At 47.1% G+C, this 24,195-nt stretch overlaps 1 pseudogene; it reads right to left on the reverse strand.

Moving 5' to 3' along the window:
* Positions 1-15,281: 15,281 nt before the first annotated feature.
* Positions 15,282-23,669, reverse strand: LOC121837744 (annotated as a pseudogene).
* Between the last annotated feature and the right edge of the window lie 526 nt (positions 23,670-24,195).

A 24,195-nucleotide genomic window follows, 5' to 3' on the forward strand; every position in this document is an offset into this window, starting at 1 on the left:
TACAAGGGGAGCTCGTTCTAAACCTGCGATGAGCCTGCGTTCATCGTGGCGAACTCGCTTTTTGGACGGCCACTTTATGAATGTGTATTCATATTTGCTACGGATGATTCATATATCTACAAAGCAAAGCAGTAAAACAGCCGTAGCATCTTACCTGACTGATCAAAACTGCTCTTGTGACTAAACCATTCGTACATTTTACTGTACTGCGGTGCAAACTTTCTGTCAAACGATGACCATAAAGCTCACAAGGGTTTGCATCGAACAAAACTTTGAGATAAGATAGCGACAAAATTACACGAGGCATAATATATATATATATTATGCCTCGTGTAATTTTGTCGCTATCTTATCTCAAAGTTTTGTTCGATGCAAACCCTTGTGAGCTTTATGGTCATCGTATGACAGAAAGTTTGCACCGCAGTACAGTAAAATGTACGAATGGTTTATATATATATATATATATATATATATATATATATATATATATATATATATATATATATATATATATATATATATATATATATATATATACATACATACATACATACATACATATAACGTACTACACCTTGTAAATTGGGGGCCACTTCTTTCACTAAACACAGTAGTATTCCTAAAATCAAGAAAATGTACCGGAGTTACCCTTCAAGAATGAATGCAGTATAGCGCACGCCCAGTACCAAAAAAGAAGCGGATGATTACCGTGACGCATTGCGTAAGAAATGATTGAACTAAGTGCGATTGCTTGACACTAAGGAATTTTACACTTTTAAGGGTGTATAACCGCTATTCCAAAGGCTTACACCCAAGACCCTTTGAGCACCCTTAGTATGACATAATAGGCCTGCAAGTTCGTCTGTTTCTAGGGCACGTCGTAGGTTTGTTTACACCCCAAACGCGCCCACGTGCTTTGGTTTAGCTCCGTCCTCATCCAATGACTACGCGCGCTTGGCCGCTTCGTCATCGCGTGTTTTCTACATGTTCTCTTTGCTGTCCTTCGATTGGCGTGCCCCTCCTTGCGATCCAATGCGCCAAAGGCGAATTTTGGAATCCTTATTAGGGATGCCGCGAACTTTTTTCGAATCGAAGTTTCGATGATCGAATCAAGCGGTTCGAAAGGTTCGAAAGATTTCGATTTTTCGAATTGTCTATATCGTAAAATTCGACGGAGGTCGAATTTTCGAACTTGTTAAGCTAAGAAGTTCGACGCTTTTCGAACCGTCGAACTTATTACGCTAAAAAATTCGATCTTTTTCGAACTTTCGAATTTATTGCGCTGCAAGGTTCGATGCTTGTCGAACTTTCGAACTTGACTGACCAAAAAATTCGATGAATTTCGAACTTTCGAACTTATTTATCAAGAGAATTCGAAAAGTTTCGAACTTTCGAATTCTGAAAAGTCAGAAGTTCGACTAACTTCGAACTTTTAGGGTAAAAGTTCGACGTTCGTCAAACTTCGAAAGACCGGCGGACGGTTTCATTTCATTTCAAGTAGTGGGGTACATTCGTAATTTTTTTTTTCTCGGACTTTTACACGCGGTGCTGCGTTCCTTACGAAAGACAATGTCGTTTATTTCAATGTTCTGGCATGCTTAGGTTTAAAGAAATAAATCCCCGAAGGGGCGAGGAAGGACGACGGGTTTTTGACGATTATCGTTTGTGCCAGATTTGAAGCACGCTGCAGCCGGAGCTATTCATGGTAGATAAGTTATACTTTTTTAAGAATGATCTATGTATAGCCTAGGTAAGTGCCGTCTTAAGATGTGATTATTGTTATTCAACGTGAGTTTCGAAGAAATGTCCAAACATGTATCTGCATGCAATTATGACCTAAACTTGATACTTATTTTCGTCTAAGTTGTTTGAGGTATCGCATTTAAATTAACACCACAGACAGTACATATCATTGCCATCTGCAGAATACAAAATAATATATTTATTGTTTTTTCACGTTAAGGAATAAATTAACTCATGGGAGAAGATTTCTAGTAGTGTTCAAGTTCAGCACGTAGGCTATGGCACGTCATTAAAAGAAAACTTTTTTTTTCGCTTCACGTTCCTGGGACGTGTTTCTTTTAGCCTGTACACATTTTGGTAAAAGAAACTTGTTTCGAAGTTCTGAAGCTCTGAATATGCAAGAATAGAACACTTCCGACGAATTCTTGATAGTTTTTTTTTTTTTTTTTTTCTCCTGCTTTTTATTCCCGCATTTATTCTTTTTTTTTTTTTTCTTTTGTTACTATCGGCACAGGTGTTTAGGTCGAAAAGACAGCTTTGAACTTCCGAACCACTAAGCATGTGACGAGCAGTGTCTTCTGACAACGAGTTTCTAACAATGACCATCTACGCAACCTTTTATGCAGTGAAGAGCGACATTAGCTATACATATGCATAAATAATTTCAGATTAAAATAAGCTCGACCACGCCCTCTTTCCCCGTATTGTTTTCTTTAACAGTCCGAAATACCTGCAAGGGGGACAAGGAGGCTGAAGCCCCCCCCCGTTTTTCCTCTTCCGACGCCACTTGTATGGTAGAACGCTCCTCGACCTCGAGTTGTGTCGGCTTTTGTGCTTTTTGCGAGGCGATTCCTCCGTCCCAGAAAATAAACCTCCAGGAAAATTATAAACTTCACCGGATCGGATTACTACCAGCGTGCAAGGGTTGGCGAGCTAGTTTGCCAGGTCGCTTCACGGTTTTTCAGAGCCTCAACCTCCTGCTCGCCCCTGGCCGTTTCGAACTGGAAGAGTCTCGTAAAACAGTGTGTTCGTGCAATCACTACTGCGTGATGCAGGTTAAAGGCCGCCCCCCCCCCCCCCCCCCCCCCTGGGGCTGGCGGTCACAATTCTGCACTGGCAAATATTCTAGCACGTCCGGGACACTCGTCGTCTCATTTAATTGCGTGACCAACTTCGCAGAATCTAGATATCACACCCTAACTTTTCTAAACTTGATTTTGTGAAAACCAGTGAGTCGTGAAAACGTTATTTGAAACTGAAACTGTGGAAAAACTTGAAAATCGGACTTCGAACTTTGAAAACTTGGATTAGAAAGAAATTCAAAATCTTCGAAGGTTTTTTTTTTTTTTTTTTTTTTTTTTTAATTTAGCGTTAAAAGAGAATCGAAACCTTCGAACTTTTCGAACTTTATGCAAAAAGAAATTCGAAATCTTCGAATTGTTCGAACTTCATGTCTATAAAAATTCGAAGCGTTCGAAGTTTTCGAATTTTTTTTAAAAAGAATTTCGAAATCTTCGAATTTATCGAACCTGAAGTAAAAAAATATTCGAAATATTCGAAATCGAAATTTGAGAAACCGTGAAAGCTTTGAACTTTTCGAATTCGAAACTCCGCTGTGGACAAAAGTAGCGAATTTTTCGAAATCGAACCTCCGTCGGTACGAAAATATCGAAATTTTTCGAAATCGAACCTCAGTTCGCTTCGCAAATATCGAAACCTTTCGAAATCGAACCTAGGGTGGTTCGCGACATCCCTAATCCTTATACACCCTTTTTAATTGTGCAATAAGGCGCTGTCGCAATGAACGCCCTCTATTTTTCAGGGGTGTAATGAGGGTGTGGAAAAGGCTGGACTCGAATACCCTTTTTGGAGGGCGTTCGCCCCACTAACGCCCCTTTTAGCGAGGTTATTTTAGCGACAATCCAGAATAATTTTGGCCTCCAACCAAACTTTTTACTCGAAGATACGTTCCTTACTCTGAGATATATTTTGCATTGCGCGAAATATTGACGAGAACAAAGCAACCTAATTGTAATCTGCTGAGTTGCGAATTTGGTGCACTTACGAAGGTGTGTTTTTGAGATATGGCGGTGGAGCAGGTCGGCTAGGGTCACAATTCCTCTTTTGTGCGCGATCCATTACGCCTGTTTTAGCTGTTCTGTGTATGTGAGAGCTGTATCTGGTGCATGTTTTTTTTTGTAAACTTGGTGCACGTAAAAAATATCCCTACAATGCTACTATGATCGTAAGCATCCCATTTTTCGGGCTTCCCCCAACATCCTAAGGGTGTTGGTGTAACACGTTTACGATGTCAGCCCGAAAAGCTGATTAGCACCCTCGAGGGCGTAACTATTTTCAGTATGTAGGTAAGTATTCAAGTGATCAAGTGCAAAAACCTTCGCTTCCAGTGGTTTGGCAACCACGTCACGCTCTCATGGTGGAGCAGCGTTTGGCTGAGCAGTGCGCTGGCATCGTTCAACAAGTACGCGGCACTGAAAAGACTCGATCCGTATTGGAATGCTGTAAGTAGAGGAGAACGCGCAATTTTTTTTCTGGAGCTTTTTTAGTTGTTTCTTTAACGCATTTTGAAGATAAACGTTTGTAACAGAAATACTCCATGCAATGTTAAGCTATGTCGTGTAACCTGTTGGGAGAAAAACAACAACAGAGTATAGAGCTATCGCTCACAACAACAATTTTCTGGGTTTTTCTGAAATAATTAAATTTTGTTGTTACGTAAGCTACAACGCATCATGCACGAGCCACAATTCAATACAAACGTCCGTCAACGTCTATCGATGTGCGGTAATAAGCAAACAAGAAACTAAAAAAAAAAGTCAACAAAATAAGTATGCAGTTTTTCCAGCTTTACTGTTTTTGTTTTTTCCACATGGCATTTGCGAGCGAGGAATATGAGCGTAATGACGCACAATTAAAACGCGGCCTAAAAATATTCCCTTTGGTAGGCAAGGTGCACTGCCAAGCATTAGAGCTACTTGTCTTTCGAAACATAATGACAGGAACATAGACAAACTTGACAGGAGGGGAACGCCCGATCGCCTCTAGCCAAATGGCTCGCAAATTCTTACTTTTGTAGGTAGGTACCTTCTCGGTATTAAACCATGATTGCTATTTTTATTCAGCACCAACACGCGCGAAGAAAAGAATCAAGCCAGATCAAGCAACACAGTTGGCGTGGGACGCTAGGCTTAGGCCAATCCCGCTAGAAAGCCAAGCACCCGCACAATATTTCCGAAGGCGCTTACTTGCGACAGTTGTTCGCTGCAAACTAGGTCGGTTGTGGAGATCTTCTAAAACTTCGGTAAACGCCGAACAACTCGCACTCATAAAAATAAGCGTGCTCGACGACCTACGCTCGTTAGCACGCTGCGGGGCATCGGTGGCCGAGTGGTCAAGTTGGTCCTGGGTCTAGCGCACAACAGGGCCCCTAATCTCGACACTTGGTGAAAACGTCGGCGAGAAATCCGGCGGCTCTGATTGGCCGGCGCCAAGGTCAAGTGCGGCGTTGTCCAATGAGGGCCGCCAGATTTCTCGTCGACTTTCTCGCCAACTGTCCAGATTAGGGCCTCAGCTCGGAGCACGTGGAGCGAAAGCTCGCGCTGCAGAACCCAGGATCCTGTGCTCAATCCCCACCCCTGCCCGTTTCGATCTGGATGAGCATCGTACCGGCGTGCGGTCGTGGATCACTATACTGCGTGGTGCACATTAAAGATCCCAGGCTAGTGGTTGTACTGCACTGGCTAAATTGCTCATGTACAGCTGAGAGACAATGGTTCGTTGAAGGCAGATTAACTTCAAGGATGTATAAACATACCCACAACCAATTTTTTTTTTTTGAGCACGGCGCAAACGCAGGCAGTTATGTTTGTTATCGCTTGAAGCCGAAGTGGAAAGGCAATCTGGGGATATTATTGAAAACAATAGTGACACTATCTAAATTATTTGTTTCTCAAACATAACAAAAAAATATTGTCGATATAAATACCATTACGGTAGGAAGAAACGATTTTAATTTCAGAACGAACATTTCACACGTCAATCAACTCTTTAACCAATGAGAGCTGAGAAGAGGTGCTTAGTCAGCTCAGTTTTCTAAGCACCGGGTGGGGCCAAGAGCACATCTAAGTTGCGTCTAACACTCTAATCATAGCTCCAAAATATTTTTCTTCGTAAAGGTATTTAGAAGAAAAAAATGGGTTCAATCTAAGCCCTTAAAAAAACGTTTTTCTCTCAATTTAGTGTTTTTTTAAGGAACACGTACAGAGCGAATTTCCAGCGTTTCATTATCTTTTCATTCAGCGCTCACCATCAACTCAGTGTTGTGTATAGCATTGTGGTAGATGTGCAAACAGCGTTAGCACATCTACAAAGAAAGAAATGCTATCGCATTTAAAAAGCGCGAAAATACTAAGCCACGCCTTTTTGTTTCTGAAACTGTCGGCACTAAACACAGCAAACCAAAACTTCGTGGGGTGGTCAAATTAAAAGTTTCCTAGGGACGCCGTAAAGAGCTGCTTACACGCCTTAACAATTTAGGATAGACTGCTTTAGTGGTTTACAATGGCGCCCTGTGGGTTTAGAGCGGAAACTATGTAATAATAATAATTAAAATGAAGTGCACGAATTGAATAAAAAAAATAATTGCCCAAAACGTTGTGTATCTCACAAATTAAGCATTACACTAGTTCATTCGCTATCATTTCTTTTTTATTAATATTTCTTTATTAAACGCGTAGTTTTATTGAAAAAAATGTTTGACAGGTGTCCGCTGAAATACCAGACATAGAGGTATACAATGTATAACTAGGTCTGCTCGCGATTTTACCAGGAGGGCCTAGAAGTCCTTTACGATGTTCACGAGGCGATGTATCAAGATAGCCTTGGGTCGCGGTATTCGCTGTTGGACAAGTCCGGAATCGACGACAACTCGGAACACCCTCTGGCGAATGGGAATGTCAGAAAGGCAAGAACTTTTCTTACTGCCTTAGAGTTTCGGGACGATAGCTCTTTAGCCGCCCGAAGAATGAGCGCCTACTTGTGGCGTGCGTTAAGTTATCTCCTGAAAAGATCTGTGTCGTTATTTGTCGGGACAAAATCTAAAACCGCAATTCGCTATAATAGAGTATAGAGTGACAATTAGTACACTCTAAAAAAAGTCTGTGCGTCTGCTTTCCCGCACAACACTCGGAGAGCCAATCAGCGCAACTTACGGATGCAGCTCAGCGAATGACGATGCCCAAACATATGTTTAGACCAAAAAACGCAGTCTGAGTTGTGACATTAAGCAATGCAAAACGTCACGCTTGCATTGCTTAATGTCACAACTCAGTCTGCGTTTTTTGGTCTAAACATATGTTTCGGCATCGTCATTCGCTGAGCTGCCTCCGTAAGTTGCGCTGATTGGTTCTCCTAGCGTTGTGCGTGAAAGTAGACGCACAGAATTTTTTTAGAGTGTACGAACAAGCGATGAAAGGGCGTTACATGTGTTATGTTAAAGTTGAAAGGTTGTAACACAATCCACGTATTGCGGAACGTGCTCAATCGGGTAACTAACGAGGGAGCCTAAATTTAATGCTAATAAATATTCTGTAAAAAAAAAAAAAAAAAAAGAGAACAAACTTGTGGTTTTGCAGTGCTGAGCGCGCTTCGTCCAGAGTATTATTGTTGAAAACTGTACTTGGATAGTATATTTTCCAACGAGAGCATCCAATAGTGTTTCCTAGGAAGTTATAATTTTAGTAGTAACAAGCGAGGCATTACATGGGCTCTGATTGATCTCATGGGAGAAACATTCGAAATGAATAAATACAAAATCTTTCCTAAGGGGCATTGCAAAGTATCTTGACTTTAGAGGACATACCATATATATTCAATTATATCTGACAAAAAAAGAAAAAAAGCTACAAAAATTACAATTGGAAAAAACAAACACGTGTTTAAAATATTATTATAATATATTTTATATAGGTGTTGGGTTTCCGTTTCAGGGCATGTGTTTAATAAGAATGCTGGAGGGCTTCCTACAAAAAGAGAACCTGAGGAGAGGGCTTAGCGTAAGTATTGGCGATTTCTGTGAAATGGACGGCACCTGCGGCTAGAACAGGAAGCTGTGGCGGCAGATTCACTCCCCGGCTCTCTTGAGAAAATCAGATATCGATAAAAATGGCGAACATTTTTACCTTTTGTCTAATTTATTTAAGGCCCTCGGCGCTGTGCCTCACCGCCTATACATTTACACAAATTTACTCCTCTTAATATCAATTTCAGTACTATTTAACAGATATAGAGTGATCTATCTGGAAGGGGAACGTGTACTGCTAGACCCTTTGTTAATGATTATGATTAGTCTTTTCCACTGTTCTTGCCTAAATTGGGCTCGGTACTACACGTTTCGATCAATAACATGAGTTCAGTGATTCTCTCTCAAAATTAGACCGAATTAAAATTGCTTCTTTTTACTGGTTTCATTAAGTTAAATAACGTTGAGTTAGTATAGCGGCGTTGTGAATATCTTAGTCAATGTTGTACGCGTACCAAAACAAAAGGTGGCGAGAGTATTTATGACGTGAGCGTGGAGGTCTCATTTGGCAATATGGAGCCCACCCGTATATATTCGAGTTTATAAGTGGACATGTCTGGTTCACGCTAAGAACTCAAAGGAAGATTGTATTTTCCTTTGAATATTTTAATTTTTGGTTTTAAGAATACAGGATACTGACATATAAAAATATTTTTTTGTGGTGTTTTTTTTTGCAATGAGTTTTGGGCAACTATAGCAAATATATATATATATAATATTTATTATGAATGATGGTTGGTGTTATATATGTATTAAATATTGGGTTTTTTTTTCTTCAAAAACTAATTCTACAATTCTATATATTAGTAGTTCTCCTTTTGTAGATCTCCCTTCTCGGATATCCACGATATAGTCGTGAAAACTTGTTATCTCTCGTATATTTCACGCCGTTTATAGGGGAGGGGGGGGGGGGAAGATAGGTGGCCGGGTAAGCTAGCGCACACCAGCTCGGAGCACGATGAGCGGAAGCACGCGCTGCAGAACTCAGGGATCCTGGGTTCAATTTCCATCCCTGCCTGTTTGGAACTGGATGAGCATCGTACCGGCGTGCGGTCGTTTATCACTACTGCGTGGTTTACGTTAAAAGCCCGGGCTAGCGGTTGTACTGTACTGGCTATTGTTCATCTACGGCGAGTGACTCGTCGCAACTTTGAAATAGCTGAACAACTCCGCGCTGTATACATATCCACACAACCTCAATTACAAATATTTCGCGCCATGCAGACAAAGGTTTACTATGCGTATTTCTTCGTGTTTTTTTTTTGTGGGGGGGAGGGGCAGTGGGGGAGGGGGGGGGGGCAATAAACCATCCCCGGCGTCACGGGCATTAGTGTAAATAAATATAATAGTTAATGAATAATACGCATGAAAATGGGTAGAAACACAAACCCCTCTCAAGAGTGCGTTGGCATCCTATTCTCTTTACAGTCATTTTTACAAAACTACAAGCGGGAATATATTAACGAAGATGCCGTATGGAAGGCTATTGAAAAGGTAATATCTGATCAATTATTATTTTTTATTATAAGATATTGAAATTTGTGTGTTACCCCCTGATTTTGAAGGTGATTTTGTGGTGAATTGTGACAGATGACAAATATGACTGAATAAAAAAATGGTTATTTGGTCAAGAAATGTTGCTATCGTATTTATCTAAGCCATTCAAAATAAGTTTTATTTACCTACGTTTTTTTTTTGTCTCCTATGCCGTGGCTGAGCCTGTAATAGCACTTCGAATTTTGTCTGTACGCGGTTGGGGTGGGGGTGTTTATGAGCGTTTATAGCACGAAAGAAATATATATCAAAATTTTAGACGAATCGCAAAAAAAAAAAAAAAAAAGACAGAGAACGGGACTCTGCTGGTTATATAAGCGAGGCGCGACTATACAATATGTTGTTTTTATTAACATCATTCTTTATTTTTGACATTAAGATACACCGAAGTTCGTTGTAGTGATTTACAATCTAGTCAATTTACACTGTCTTCCGCAAGGTAAGCCAGGGTCTTGCATTTTGCAGCAAGCATGTTAACCTACCGTATAGCTCGCAAATCCTGGTAATTTTAAACTTCTATCTTTTTATTTAGGGCCAGCTCTACCGGGTCTTTTTTTACATACACATTTCCCTCATAATCACGCCTGTTGTAGCGCAAAAGAGAGAGAGAGAGAAAAACAAAGGAAGGAACGTCTCAGAGGCAGGCTGATAGTCGTGATGTTTGAAAGTCATGAGACACCCAAGGACCAATTGCTCGCGGTAGTCGACATAGCTTTGAAAACGAAAACATCACAGACGCTATGAAACGACTTTCGCATGGCTGATTCTAAAATTTTTTCGAGCTTTTCAGCACTCCTCTTTTCGATTTTATTCGTTGTTGTTGCGGCTGTTTTTCTTTCTACGAGTTGTTCAAAACTTGCACAGAGAGGGTATCAGCCAACAGTCTGAATCGTGGTATTTTTTTTTCCACATCATTCTGGATAATACAAGTTTATGGTAACTGGCAAGATAGAGATGGGCCACATGAGATATTTTGATTTTGGGGTAAGTTTGTTCAAACACACGTACCATAATATGAAAACTGGACAAGATCAGAGTTCTATAACGAAAGTACGTTGCTATGAAGAGTGTGATCAACACTTACATCAGGGAATTTTTTTGTAGCAAATAATGGCTTAAGCCAGCACATCTTTGGCTGGACAAAAAGAATTGTCCATAGAGTTAATTTATTGTCACTGACTTCTTAAGAAACGTAGAGTGTCGCGATTCCAGGGCATCTTATTATCTCCCCACAGCCAATCGAATTGCGGCATCCCCCCGATGAGAACATTGAAGAACCAATCACGAATCGAGAAGCGCGATCATCGTGGTGCACTCCCTGCGCGTTTTAAGCTGCCAGTAACTTCAAAACTATTTTGAGCTGACTGTAGCCTTTAGTCTGATCTTCTCCCCAATATGCTTTGTTTTGCAGACCGATCAGATTTCTCTAGGCCTTCTGAGCGTGACATCAGTGATGAATACCTGGACCAAGCAAGCCGGCTATCCGATTGTGACTGTGCAGAGGTTTTCCACCTCTCGATCGGCGAAGATCTCACAGTCTCGCTACTATTTGACCGAGCCTCGCGAGGAGAGCAGGTAATGTCTACCTGCCCTCGAGTCATCTTGTAGTTTTTCCTCCAAATATAAGCCATACTGCATAACTAGGAAACAGCGTTTTTGGGGTTTATAGTTTGCGCCGCATACAGGGGTGTTTTTTCGTCTCTTCCAGTGATTGGAAGAGGCGAAAACTCGCCACTTGCGTCTTCATTGCACAGACTGTCTATGCCAGCCCAACTTTCAAAATACCACGATCGTGGGGAGGGCCCGTGAAAAAGCAGCGAGGGAAGTGCTTGAAGTGCATGTTATAAAAAAAGAAGGCAATAAAGGCTGCGTCGGCCAGCCGTCAATTTCTCTGTATCAAAAAGAGAGTGATTTTATTGACGCGAGATGGTGAGTGACGCAACTGAGTGATTTAGTGTATTTTTATCAGAGTTTGTTTGCTTTCGCTGTTTTTAAGTAAATGTTCAGGTGAGAGTAAGCGATCGTCCTGTTGGCCTTCGTTTTTGTCCTCGTCTTGTTAGCGCTTTTACATTTTATACCTGCGTAGCGTTCGATCTGGGCTTGTGACAATCAATGCCTCGACACCCATTCAGGTAGTGGCCCGTGCACAATATTTTCGATGACATGAATAGCCGAAGATTGACGATCTGTGGAACTGAGCGCGTGCCCTGTGCATTGGCGACCACAGCGCGGGGGTATATGATACACAGTGGCAGCACGTAATCGGCTTCAGATCACGTGGCCGCTAGTTTTGGCTGCAAGTTGAGGCATAAACGCTGTTCGTTAATATCGAATTTCTCTGTAATTGCCAGTGCGTTGAGAGAAAAAAAGAAACAACTAAAAATACGTTTTTTGTGGGTTACTGATGTCAATGTATCTAAGCGCTATTCACTGAACGTACAAAAGTTACTGCATCGCCCTTTTAATGTGGAAACGGATAACCATAAAGACGAATTTATTACAACTTTATTTGTCTATACAAACTGATCTCCTCAATCTTAGCCCTTTTAATCAATCTACAGCAACATATGGCGTATACCGATCACGTATGCGAATGGAGCATATCCAGAACATCGTTTGCAGCAAATGTGGTTGAACACGACCCAAGGTACGAAGAAATTTCCAATACTTAAGATTTCGACGATCCTGATTGCGTACCTGTTAAGACGAACGCACTGCACGAATTCCTCGGGCTAACGTAACGTTGACGACTATCTTGTTGAGTTACGAGGAGTAGCCTCTGTGCACTGATGAGCAAAATAATGAGTTGTGATTTAAATTATAAAGACTGCTCCACACAGTTGCGTTTGAGTGTTATCGACTGCTTTGCACTTAGTTGTAACCGCTTACCACGAGAAAATATTCTGGCGCAATTTTTCTGGTGGTCTTGTAACACTATCGAACTGCGTATATTCTGAGCCTCAATCCTTTCAGAAATTTAGGGCCACCGTGTGGTTTAAATTCTAGTCTTGCTCTTGGTATGGCAATGGCGGTGTTTACGTCAACGGCAAACGTGCAAAAGTGACAGTGCTTTTTGCTGCATAAATTTCAACGCGTTAAAGGTCCTGTCGCGGAAAAGTCGGCCTCGGTTGCCTGACAAAAAAGCCGGCGTCATTGGCGTGACGCGAAAATTCTGATTGGTCGATAGGGTCATGATGTCACAGCCAGATGACCTCGCGCGAGAATTTCAAACAACCCACAACGGTCATGTGAAACGTGACGTAACGCCTGAAATGAAAGGGAATAAAAAACATTATATTTAATGCAAATGAAGGGTCGCAGCATGTCTCAAATGATCTCACTTTATAAAGTAATTAATTTGCCTTTTAAAAAATCATACACCCCCCCCCCCCCAAAAAAAAAAAAAGCTTGTTTTACTTTTTGTTAGGCGATTCATTATGATGTCAGAAGACTCCCAATGAATATTTTGTTGCAGTGTCACGTATACTTTTAACAAAGCAAAAAAAAAAAGAAGAAAAAAAAAAAGAACTGGTTGAAACCGAAACGAACACTGAACTGGGGAGCAAGAAGGAATATAGAGGACGAGCGAGTTAGCGGAAGTCACGTGGCTCCGCAACTTTTTTGCTTTTCTGCAATCGGCGGTTTTGAGGTTTTTTGACGTTTTTGAGGTTTGAGGTTCTAGAAGCCACGAAAGACGAGCATAATATTTATTTTCTATAATTAATATTGAGTGTGCACTTTCGATGACCCAGGACTTTGATTATATCCGGTTGTTGTGTCTAAATCATAAAGAACGGCACGTGAGCAGGGAGAAGAGAGTGAGCGTGACTCAAGCCGGCCAGTTTTCGGGTGGAAAGACAACGGATTTTGAGCCACATACTGCGTTCTGGGTAGTTGTGCTGTATTATACCTTGTACAAATAAAAACCTCGGCGAGCATAAATAGCCTGTCAGTGTCCCTTTAAAGAAGAGTTTGAAGAATGTTACGCGGGATTCGAACCCACGACCATTCGATTACAAGCCAGGCACGCTACTGAGTAGGCGGTGTCCGCCGCACTTCCTGTTCACCGGTAGGAAGAGCACGAGAAGCGAATGAGGAGGCCTCGCGAAAGGAACCCGATACCACTGTCGCGTTTCACCCCTAAAGGCAAAACTTAGGCGTCCCCCAAGTTTTTTTTTAAATTTTATTTTTAATTCGTTTGTTTTTCTGGTAACACGAAACATCCCTCTGTTCGAGGGGCTTACCTGGGTAAACCACTTGATGAAATTCACCATATCAAGGGTTTCGAAAGGAACACGCAGCCTGTTGTAATTTGTCTGGCGCGTATCAAAGAAGAGCATTGGAAAGATGCATATGACACACTCAAATTTGTAGTGTGCATAGTATTATAAGTTTCATCATTATAGAGTACGCACATCTTGTCTCGTAACTACCGCAAAAGCTTCGCTCTTGCGAAATGCAGTTCCAGGGCCACCTTCTGTCCTAAGAGATGACGAAAATTCGGTTGTAACTTAAACGCAAGTTTGAGAACCAGACTTTACTGTATACAAGCAACTTTAAAGATGATTATACAGGTGGGCGGAGCTAATGAATGTTATGTTTTCGCATGATTGTGTCCGCGCGCGTCATTTGCTCCACCTTTCAAATTCAAGGGACACTGACGGAAATTAATGACAGCAATACATGGCTGCTGCTCAACGCGGATGCGAGGGGGTTCTATCGAGTCAATTATGACAAGAAAAATTGGATGATGCTGATCACACAGCTGAGAACGAGCCACACGGCAAGTAACAAATATATATATATATAAAAGTGCTTGAAATTTTGATTCTTTTTTTTTTTTAAATGATATAGAGACTAATCAGGTTGAACATGTTGAACGCAGCGGATACACACACTGGATCGGGCTCGAATTCTAAACGATCTCTTCGATTTCGCTCGGTAAGCCTTGTTGACTGTTTTGGTGATTTTGAAATGAAGATACGTTTGCTTATGAAGATAAGTAAACAAATATCCCATTTGTTTAATATTATGCTAACAAGTATCGTGTTATGTACTAAGACTGCAAGTAGTGCTAGTTGGCTCTAATTCATAATAGAGATAAACGAAAAAAATGGGAAAAAAATATTGGTGGCACACAGGATATTCTGTCTTGTGTGCCACTGACTTTTTAACGTCAATATTTTGGCGTATATCCCCATTTGGATTTATTATATGCTTTGTTTCACCATAAGTGCGAGTGAAGCCTAGGCAAGAAGTGCGAGCACGCTTCTGTAAACCCACTACCCAGGGTCTAAATTTCTTGGCTTAAATGGTCGGATTAGTGATCTGTCGCTGTCTCGAGGGCCGAAAAAAAACAAAAAAACTTGAAGCGAGGGAAACAGAAGATAAAACTAGATAACATATAAACACAAAAATGAATCTTAGGGTGAGTAATAAAAAGCATAAGGTCGACGAGTACGTATACTTCAATTTTAAATCTGATATATTGCTAATTATAACACTGACTGCACAACAAGTGTGATCAAGAAAACTTACCAAGCATCAATCAAAGCGCATTGGAACTTTGGCCTATTCGCGCATTGCAAAAAAAAAAAAAAAAACTACTAAGATTAAAAAAATAATGTTGACATTACGTACTAGTTGTGAGAGATGACACTGGGCCCTCACAATGGACATGAGAACGCAGGTGAATTTTAACATAGACATACAGTAGGTAGAGGACTATACGAACGGTGATGCTGGTGATGACAATGTTCAGTAAATAACATGCATGGCGAGGAGGAGGGGGAGTAGGAGGAAAAACTTTATTTGAATGCCAGCAGTCGGTGGTACCTTGCCCCATGCAGGGGGTGGTGACCACAACGCGACGCGGCCCCCACGTCTATCTCGCGCCTTCTACTCGCCGGCCCCGAGCATTCCCCTTATCTAACCGGGATCGGGAGGGGAAGCCGCCCGGTTTTCCGGGCGTTCCCTTACCCCCCCTACTATCGTCTGCCCGTTGCCTCTCCAAGGCTGCCGAGATCTGCTGGACGGCCCTACGTTGAGTCTCTAATGGTGAATTCCACTCGTAGACCCGGAGCGCTTTCCGAAATCCGCGAGGGAGGCGAAATTCCGCTCCGTGGGACCCGCTCCGAATCGACGAGGGGAAGATAAACTTGCATTTTTGGAGCGACCTCCCCCACACCCCTCCCCACCACCGTTCAAAATGACCGCTGCTCGAACTTAACAAGCCCACCAACGCCTCAGCTGACTGATCTTTCCGACAACCAGTGACGAATGCCAATGCTTAGCTGCAGAAATAACGCGCGACGCAGGCCGGGCGAAATTATACGCACCACGACGCCCATGTCACAAATCACAAATAAGTTTGCGTTCGGCACCGTCACATACCTTTCGGTCGCCTCGAAGCGGCGGGGCACGGACAGCGATTGCTCGCGGTGGAGTTCAGATTTCTGGTACGACTTCAATAAACACAGAGGTAACAAACCATCACTGGCGCGGTCGTTGCCTAAACACTTCTTGCTTTATTTCATGGGAAAACGCAGGCGGAATGCCGTGTAAAAAGGTAAACAATCATTGGCTGCAGAATGAACAGGCCTAACCTTGCGTCTGCCTCCGGCTTTTCTGTCGTTCTTCCTCTCACGATCACAGATGTCAGCGCTTGCGATTTGCCACGCTCCCCAGTCCCGGCTTTGTATCCCTGATCTACGCGAAGTAGAAGCGTTCGAGCCGTCACAATCCCGCGTAGACAACCGACGCACCCGCACAGATCCAACTCGACGGCCCGACCGGCCCGCCGACCTCTCCAACCTCGCCGCGCATGCGCGCTGCCGATTTAGGCGGAAATCACGTGGGCCGCTCTGTCAACTTCCAGAGAGATCTGTGAATTCCCGCAGAGCAAGTTCGGCGGGGTTTGATGCGCTTCGTGGAGCGGGCGCTGCTAGAGATCTACGAGCGGCAGATGACCAGCTCGAGCCAGATCTGCGAGCGGAATATGTGCGCTCCAAATGGAGCGCTCTCGGAGCGCTCGAGATCTACGAGCGGAATTCACCATAAGTCACAGCTTCTCGCCGCTGCCTCGAACTGCGGGGGAATCGTCGTCATCTCGGTTGCCTCTCTCGGGTTCTTCTCACAGTCCCAGAGTACGTGCACCGCGGTGGCCCTAGCCTTCATGCACAGTCTACACGTATCGACCGCGTGAAGTCCGGGGTATATGTACTTAGCTAACACCGGTGTTAGTAGGGACCCTGTTTGTAGTTGCCTAAATATCACAGCCTCCCCCCGCTTGAGTCCAGGGTAAGGGGGAGGCATAGTTCTTCTATCTCACCTATACCACTTCACAATCTCGTTGTACGTAGTCATCCGGTCCTTGGAACTATACCACGCACCGCCCTCCGAGAGGGCCACGTTTGCCGTCGCGCGGTTGGTTAGTCCTCGCGCCACGGCGTTGGCCGTCTCGTTGTGGTTGCTGTTGCTCCGCCCCGACACATCACTGCCCATGTGGGCCGGGAACCACTTGATCACCACCGCCCCTTGTCGCCCTGCTTCTTCGACTGCCCGCAAAATGTGGGCTGCCGCACTGCACACTCTGCCCTCAGCGTAACTCAACACCGCCGTCCCTGAGTCACTTAGCACCGTCCTGCAGCCGGGGTCGGCGATGGTGAAGGCAATGGCCACCTCCTCTGCTTGATGCGTGTCCCTGGTGCGGGTGCTGGCCGCCGTTTTGACTGCTCCCGTCGAGGCACTCACCACTACTCACCACTAGTGCTGTGTACGCCTCGACGCGGTCTTGATATTCCGCCGCATCTACGTAGACGGCTCCCTCGTCTTCCGCGTGCCTATCCACGAGAGCACCCGCCCTCACTGCTCTTCTTTCCGCGCTGTGCGTGGGAAGAAGAGCAGCGCCATTAGGATATATGCCCGGTTCCGCGGTATTGGACATACTCGGATTCAGTCCATGTTCCGCGGTATTGGACATACTCGGATTCAGCTCATTAAGCTGCTCGGAACGGGTTCAGAAGCCGCCGAGCCGCTGCCATTAGGATTTATGCCCAGGTCCTGTAGGATCTTCCTCCCCGTCTTCGTGCCGGAGAGGCGCTCCAGGTGCGCCGACCGTTGAGCTTCTGCAATCTCCTCCAGAGTGTTGTGTACCCCCAGCTCCATGAGCTTCTGTGTGCTCACGTTGCCTGGGAGTCCCAGTGCAATCTTGTATACCTTGCGGATGAGGGCGTCTATCTTGTTTCGTTCCCCTGGAGTCCATTTGTGGAAGGCAGCCACGTACGCAATGTGGCTGATCGCAAAGGACTGCACTAACCTGATTAAGCTTTCTTCCTTCATGCCATCTTTCCCATTGGAGATCCTCCGTAAGAGCTTCGTAGCAGACATGACCTTGGTATTGAGCTTAGTGATTGTTTCTCCATTCACTCTGTTCCGCTCGAGTAGCAAACCGAGCACCCTGGTCTTGTCTACCTCTGGGATTATCTGCCCGCCCGCCGTCTTGACCGTGATGTTAGGTCTCTCCACCGTGATCGGCGCGTCCTTTCTTCTCCTGCCTGCACTTTTAGGTGGTAACACTAGCAGTTCTGATTTTGTCGGGGAGCACACGAGCCCGGACCCTTCTAGGTGTTCCTCTATGGCCTCGACTGCTTCCTGCAGTTGGTTTTCTATGTGACCATCGCTGCCTCCTTTGACCCATAATGTGATATCGTCGGCATAAATGGTCTGTCTGACGTCCCTAACTTCCTGTAATCGGTTAGCCACCCCTATCATGACAAGATTGAAGAGCAGTGGGGAGATTACCGACCCCTGTGGAGTTCCGACGCTGCCTAACTCTTTCTCGTCTAGTTGTAAGTCCCCCGCACAGATTCTAGTGGTTCGCACAGTTAGAAAGTCTCTGATATAATCGTAGGATCGCCTAACCATGTCAAGTTTTGAGACGTGTGCAAGGATGGCAGAGTAGCTCACCTTATTGAAGGCGCTCTGTAAGTCCAGTCCCAGGATGGCCCTGTTGTCACCTATGCTAAGTGGTACGTCTATGATTTCATTCTTCAGGAGTATCATTGCGTCTTGTGTCCCCAGCTTATTCCGGAACCCGATGATGGAGTCCGGGTAGAGGCCCGACTCCTCCAGATATCGTTGCCACCTGTCCAGCAGTACGTGCTCGAGAAGTATCCCGACGCACGACGTAAGTGAGATCGGCCTAAGGTTCCCTACACTGGGTTGCTTGCCCAGCTGGGGGATGAGGATCGTTTTGGCCGTCTTCCACTGCTTTGGTAGTTTTCCTTCTCGCCAACACTTGTTGTAGTACTTCGTGATATTCTTGATAGCCGCCTCGCTGAGGTTCTTGATCGCCTTGTTAGTAACTCGGTCAGGACCGGCTGCCGTTCTGCTGTTGAGTTTTTGCATGGCTGCTCTGACTTCCCACGTTGCAATGTCCTTGTCCAGGGTCGCGTTGTCGGTACCCTGGTACTCCTGATGTTCCGTTGTAGGAGTGGGCGGTAAATACTTCTCGTCCAGACGCCTCTTGAACTCGACTTCTCCTTCCTTGCTAACGGCCTTGTGTAGGATCCTCGCAAGGTTGTCGTGCTGACACCCCTTAGTCTTGGTCTCGTCGAGGAGATGTCTGAGCATGTTCCAGGTCCTGCTCGTGTTCATTTGACCGTCCGCCTCGTTGCATACCTCGTTCCACTGCTGCACGCAGAGTAACCTGCAATGGCCTTCTATACGCTGATTGAGTTCCGCGATCTTCTTCCGTAGTTTTCTGTTTGTGCGCTGACCCTTCAGTAATGTTCTTCGTCTATCGTGGGGTGCTGCGCTGGCTGGAGGGTGGCTTTTTTCCGGTGGCTTCAGTGACGCTCAGGACTCGGTGGTAGAGTAAATAAATATATATTTACAGATTATGCACAACTTTTTACAAGACAAAACAGGAAACCGTCACGCTTGGCGTACTGTCGCTCGCGACAGTCCAACGCCAACAATGGCGCCTCAGCGCCAAATCCGTTGCCGCGCACGGCAAGTTCTTTGCCCCGCAGGACAAAGTACGCGGAGCCCTCGGGACCGCGGGAGAATAACGTCTTGCTCCGCGCACGGGCTCGTTCAGACTCAACTTTTCCAAAAAGGCGCACCGACATTCCGAAGGGAGGCCAGACCTCCCTCTCTCCCCCGAAGTCGCCGACATGGCCCCGACAAGGTCGCCTCCTCAATTACCTCGGCGGCAAGGGCGACCACCCGCGAACAGAGGTTTGTTTACTTCCCGCGCGGGGAAAACTGCTTCCACTTTCGGGAGCTGGCCTCCGCTTGCCGCCAAAGGGAAAGACAAGACATCGGGCGCCTCCGAAGGACGCTTCGGGTGACCGCGCCGCCAATTCCCCGAGCTCTTTCGGCTAAGCCCCTTCGGCCATCCCTACACGTCCCCCCGAAAACTGCGCTAGGACTTCTGGACTAGCCAGCAGTTACAAAAACAGGATGGCCGAAAACCCAACAAGAACACAAAAACAACCCGCTTAAACTGAAGCGAAAAATAAAAACAACAAAACACATGGCTGGAAATAACCAAGCCAGGCACCTCTAGCACCAATTGCTATATAAAACTGAAGAAAAAAAAAGGACAACACTTCTTACTACACTCCGTTTCTCAGCCGGCCTCTGAGGACCTGAATCGCTCGCAACAACGACCCCTCTGGTGCCGCAAGAGCTTCCGCAACCAAAAGACAAAAACATCAATAAATCCCGGCAAACCAACAGTAAACGAAAAACTGAAAACGCTTGGTGAACACTGAACAACGCTGGAACGTTCGATTGCACAAAACCGCGGCAGTGATTGCCTCCTGAAGCTGACAGCATTCCCGTATAGAGAGAGCGAAAAATAAAACACAGCCACGCTCCTCTAGCACGACCTGCTAAATAAAAATTAAAACAGGGAGAACCTTGATCACACACTCAGCTAGACTCCAGCGACACCAAGAACGCTGCAAGCCGTTGCCGTAAAAAAAAAGACAACAAAACTCGAAAAGCGCGGCAAACGCTATCAGTAAGTGTGAGCTCAATGGCACCTCGCAAGGGCCGCGGCAGTGATCGCTTCCCCACATGCACGCCCGCTGACACCGCGTGTATGAGCGCGACAAAGCGCTCACTTGCCACCCTACAATCAACCCTTACTCGGGCACCCGTGTCGAGTGTCGCGAGAACAGTGTAGCTCGCCAGAGCTTCATTAGGCCCACGAAGGCGTGCTCGGCTCGGCCTCTCCACGGAAGCGCTTTCGGCAATCGCTTCGCAGACATCAGAGAAAGGATCAACTTTGCGCCCATGGCGCGCCATCGCCGTCCCCCTTCCAAGATTGTTGCCCCACGGCGATTCGTGCTCCTGCACCTGTACCTCCTCGCGCCGCCCGCTTGGTGGCACCCGCTGTGTCACACCCTCAACACAAGGCCCGTCGTGGTGACCCCGAAGTCCAATCCGAACAGCGGCAGTGGCCCCCCTCGCGACATCGGCATCCACCAGCCTCCCCAGTGCCGGGACCGACCCCTGGCTCTCCGGGAGCTCCTCCCTTCCAGCCGCCCGGACGTAGGAAGACCCTGGTTGGCAAGTGGCCCGATGGCCCTCAGACCCCCCGGCAGTCTCCAGTTCCAATACGGCACGATCGGCCTCGAACCCTACGGCAGTGTCCGGTTCCTGGAGAGCGCGATCGGCGTCGGACCCCACGGCAGTCTGCGGTCCCAGTACGGCACGATCGGCCTCGAACCCTATGACCGTGTCTGGTTCCTGGAGAGCGCGATCGGCGTCGGGCCCCCCGGCAGTCTCCAGTCCTAGCACGGGACGGTCGGCCTCGGACCCCACGGCAGTCAGCGGTCCCGGTACGGCTCGATTGGCCTCGGAGCCTACCGCAGTCTCCGGCCCCTGGACAGCGCGATCACCCTCGGACTCCATGGCAGTCTCCGGCTTTTGTGCGGCACAATCGGCCTCGGACCCCATGGCAGCCTCCGGGTCGCCCAGTGCGTCCGGTTCCGTTTCGCTCACGCGGTGAGCCTCGGGCTCCGCGCCCGCCGCTGCATTAATCAGCGACCCTTCTCGGCGCTCCTCCAGGAGCCGAGCTCTTGCTCTCCGCTCCTCCGCCCGGAGCTCTGCGAGTTGTATCTGCAGGTCTAGCTCCTTCGTTCTTTTCCTCACGAGGGCTATCTGAACACTCAGCGGAACCGCTTCCCCATCCGACCATTCGTCGTCTCCGTCACTGAGGCTCTCCCCAATGGGCCAGTTATACCTCGCCATGCAGCTAAGTGCGCGGGTGTCAGCCGGCGACGGAAGGGAAAACGACCACTTACCTGGCGGTGCTGTAGAGCCCACGGAGGTCGTTGACGCCGCCGAACTCGCGAGTCCCCGCGGCGTCGATCGCCACAAGCAGAGTCCGTTCTGTGAGACCCGGCTGTCACCGCTGCAGGCGTCGGGTGTCGCCAAACCCGCAGGTCACTGGCGTCGATTGCAGCCGGCGACGTTCGCTTGCCTGAATCTGTTGTCGCCGTCGAAGGCCCCAGGCCCACGGCAGTTGTCGATGACGCCGAACCCGCAGGTCACCGGCGCCGATCGCCCCACGCGACGTCCGCTTCTCGGCTTTCGTCGCTGTCGGCCACAGGCGTACTCGTAGCCGTGCCTCGCTGTGCCAGGCTGCTGGTCGTCTCGACTGGTCCTGGGCTCCTGCCGATGGACACCGCCACACTCCGCGCCAGCACTGGCCTCGTCGTCTTCCTGGCACACGTTGTTGTCGAGGTGGCCGACGACGTCCACGATCCTGTCGACTGCGCCAGTAATGTTCTTCGTCTATCGTGGGGTGCTGCGCTGGCTGAAGGGTGGCTTTTTTCCGGTGGCTTCAGTGACGCTCAGGACTCGGTGGTAGAGTAAATAAATATATATTTACAGATTATGCACAACTTTTTACAAGACAAAACAGGAAACCGTCACGCTTGGCGTACTGTCGCTCGCGACAGTCCAACGCCAACAATGGCGCCTCAGCGCCAAATCCGTTGCCGCGCACGGCAAGTTCTTTGCCCCGCAGGACAAGGTACGCGGAGCCCTCGGGACCGCGGGAGAATAACGTCTTGCTCCGCGCACGGGCTCGTTCAGACTCAACTTTTCCAAAAAGGCGCACCGACATTCCGAAGGGAGGCCAGACCTCCCTCTCTCCCCCGAAGTCGCCGACATGGCCCCGACAAGGTCGCCTCCCCAATTACCTCGGCGGCAAGGGCGACCACCCGCGAACAGAGGTTTGTTTACTTCCCGCGCGGGGAAAACTGCTTCCACTTTCGGGAGCTGGCCTCCGCTTGCCGCCAAAGGGAAAGACAAGACATCGGGCGCCTCCGAAGGACGCTTCGGGTGACCGCGCCGCCAATTCCCCGAGCTCTTTCGGCTAAGCCCCTTCGGCCATCCCTACACCTTCCATCTTGCTTTGATTGACTGCTTAGCTTCCAGTAGGTGAGCTAATCTGCTGTCCACTCCGTCTATAATCTCGTCCGTTTCTATCTCCTTCGTGGGTCCCTCCATCGTCCTATTAACGTTATCCGTTCATTGATCGATATTCGCGATTTCTGATTGCCAGCTAGTGAGTGCCGTCCTGAAAGCGTCCCAATCCGTGACCCGGTGCTTTCTCTTCTCAGTGTTACCACCTTACCCCTCCAGCGGGATGAGGACTTCTACTATGTAGTGATCACTTCCAAGGTCATAGCCCGTGTTGTTTCAAGTCACCTCTCTCTTCCTTCCCGCCACTTTGCCGAAGGTGAGGTCCAGGGTGGTGTCCTGGGAAACCGATGTTCCCGTTCGAGTGGGTTATTCGGGATCTGTGACGAGACTCAACCCTGCGTCCAGCGCGTCCTGCAATAAGTCTCTTCCCTTGGCCGTTGTCTTGCGGTACCCCCAGACTTGGTTCGCTGCGTTAAAGTCGCCGCATACCATCAGCGTGTTTCCTCCCGCTACCCTACATGCTTTATGAAACAGTGCTTTGAATTTCTGTTGCGTGTGAGCTGGCTTGCTGTTCACATTAACTAAGAAGGTGCACTCTTTTTTCTTCCTTCCCGTGATAACCTCCACCGTGCAGTGTCCTATGGTGCTCTTTTCTAGTATTTCGTGCTCTGCGAATGTGATACCTTTTCGTACGAAGATAGACTCCCCTACCCTTCCCCTTGGGCGAAAAGAAGTGCGGAAGGCGTGAGGGCATGTCGGCGGGGTTCTGCGTCGTTGGGAGCCACTTTGCTCTTAGGTCTTTCTTTATTGTCAGCGCTGTCATGGCTACAGTCAGTGTTCACGGAAGGGCACGGAGATGTCCGCTGGTGATGGCACACCGCAGGGCACGGTTGCCCGTGAAGATCAGGGACGAGGGCGGTGCTAGGAGGGCCGCAAGGGTCCAGGCAACAGCTTCCCTCAAGTAGATGCGTGGATCCGGTGTTTTCAGGATAGCGAGCGCGGAAGTTGGGGTCACCACACCAAGTCCGTCGTTTGAGGCGTCCGCAAAAAGAAAATGCACTGGCGGAGCGGGGACGAGCGGGAGGGTGTGCGGGAGGGTGCGCCAAAGTTCCTTGAAAACAAGAAGCCACTGGAAGGGGGGGGGGGGGGTTGGTAAGAGTCGAGTCGAAAAGCGGCCGGAGGGCGCTGTAACCTGATCTATACAATGAAAAGTAAAATGCCCAAAGGCCTGCAAGACGGCGGTACTGGGCGCGAGAACAGGGGGTTCTAAGTAAAGGGAGAGTATCTGCCAGGGACTGAATGCGTTGGGACGTGTGTCCGATGGTGGAAGTGGCAGTGTCCAAACGAAA

Source organism: Ixodes scapularis, unplaced genomic scaffold, assembly GCF_016920785.2.
Source record: "Ixodes scapularis isolate PalLabHiFi unplaced genomic scaffold, ASM1692078v2 PGA_scaffold0__279_contigs__length_252992795, whole genome shotgun sequence".
Lineage (NCBI taxonomy): Eukaryota > Metazoa > Arthropoda > Arachnida > Ixodida > Ixodidae > Ixodes > Ixodes scapularis.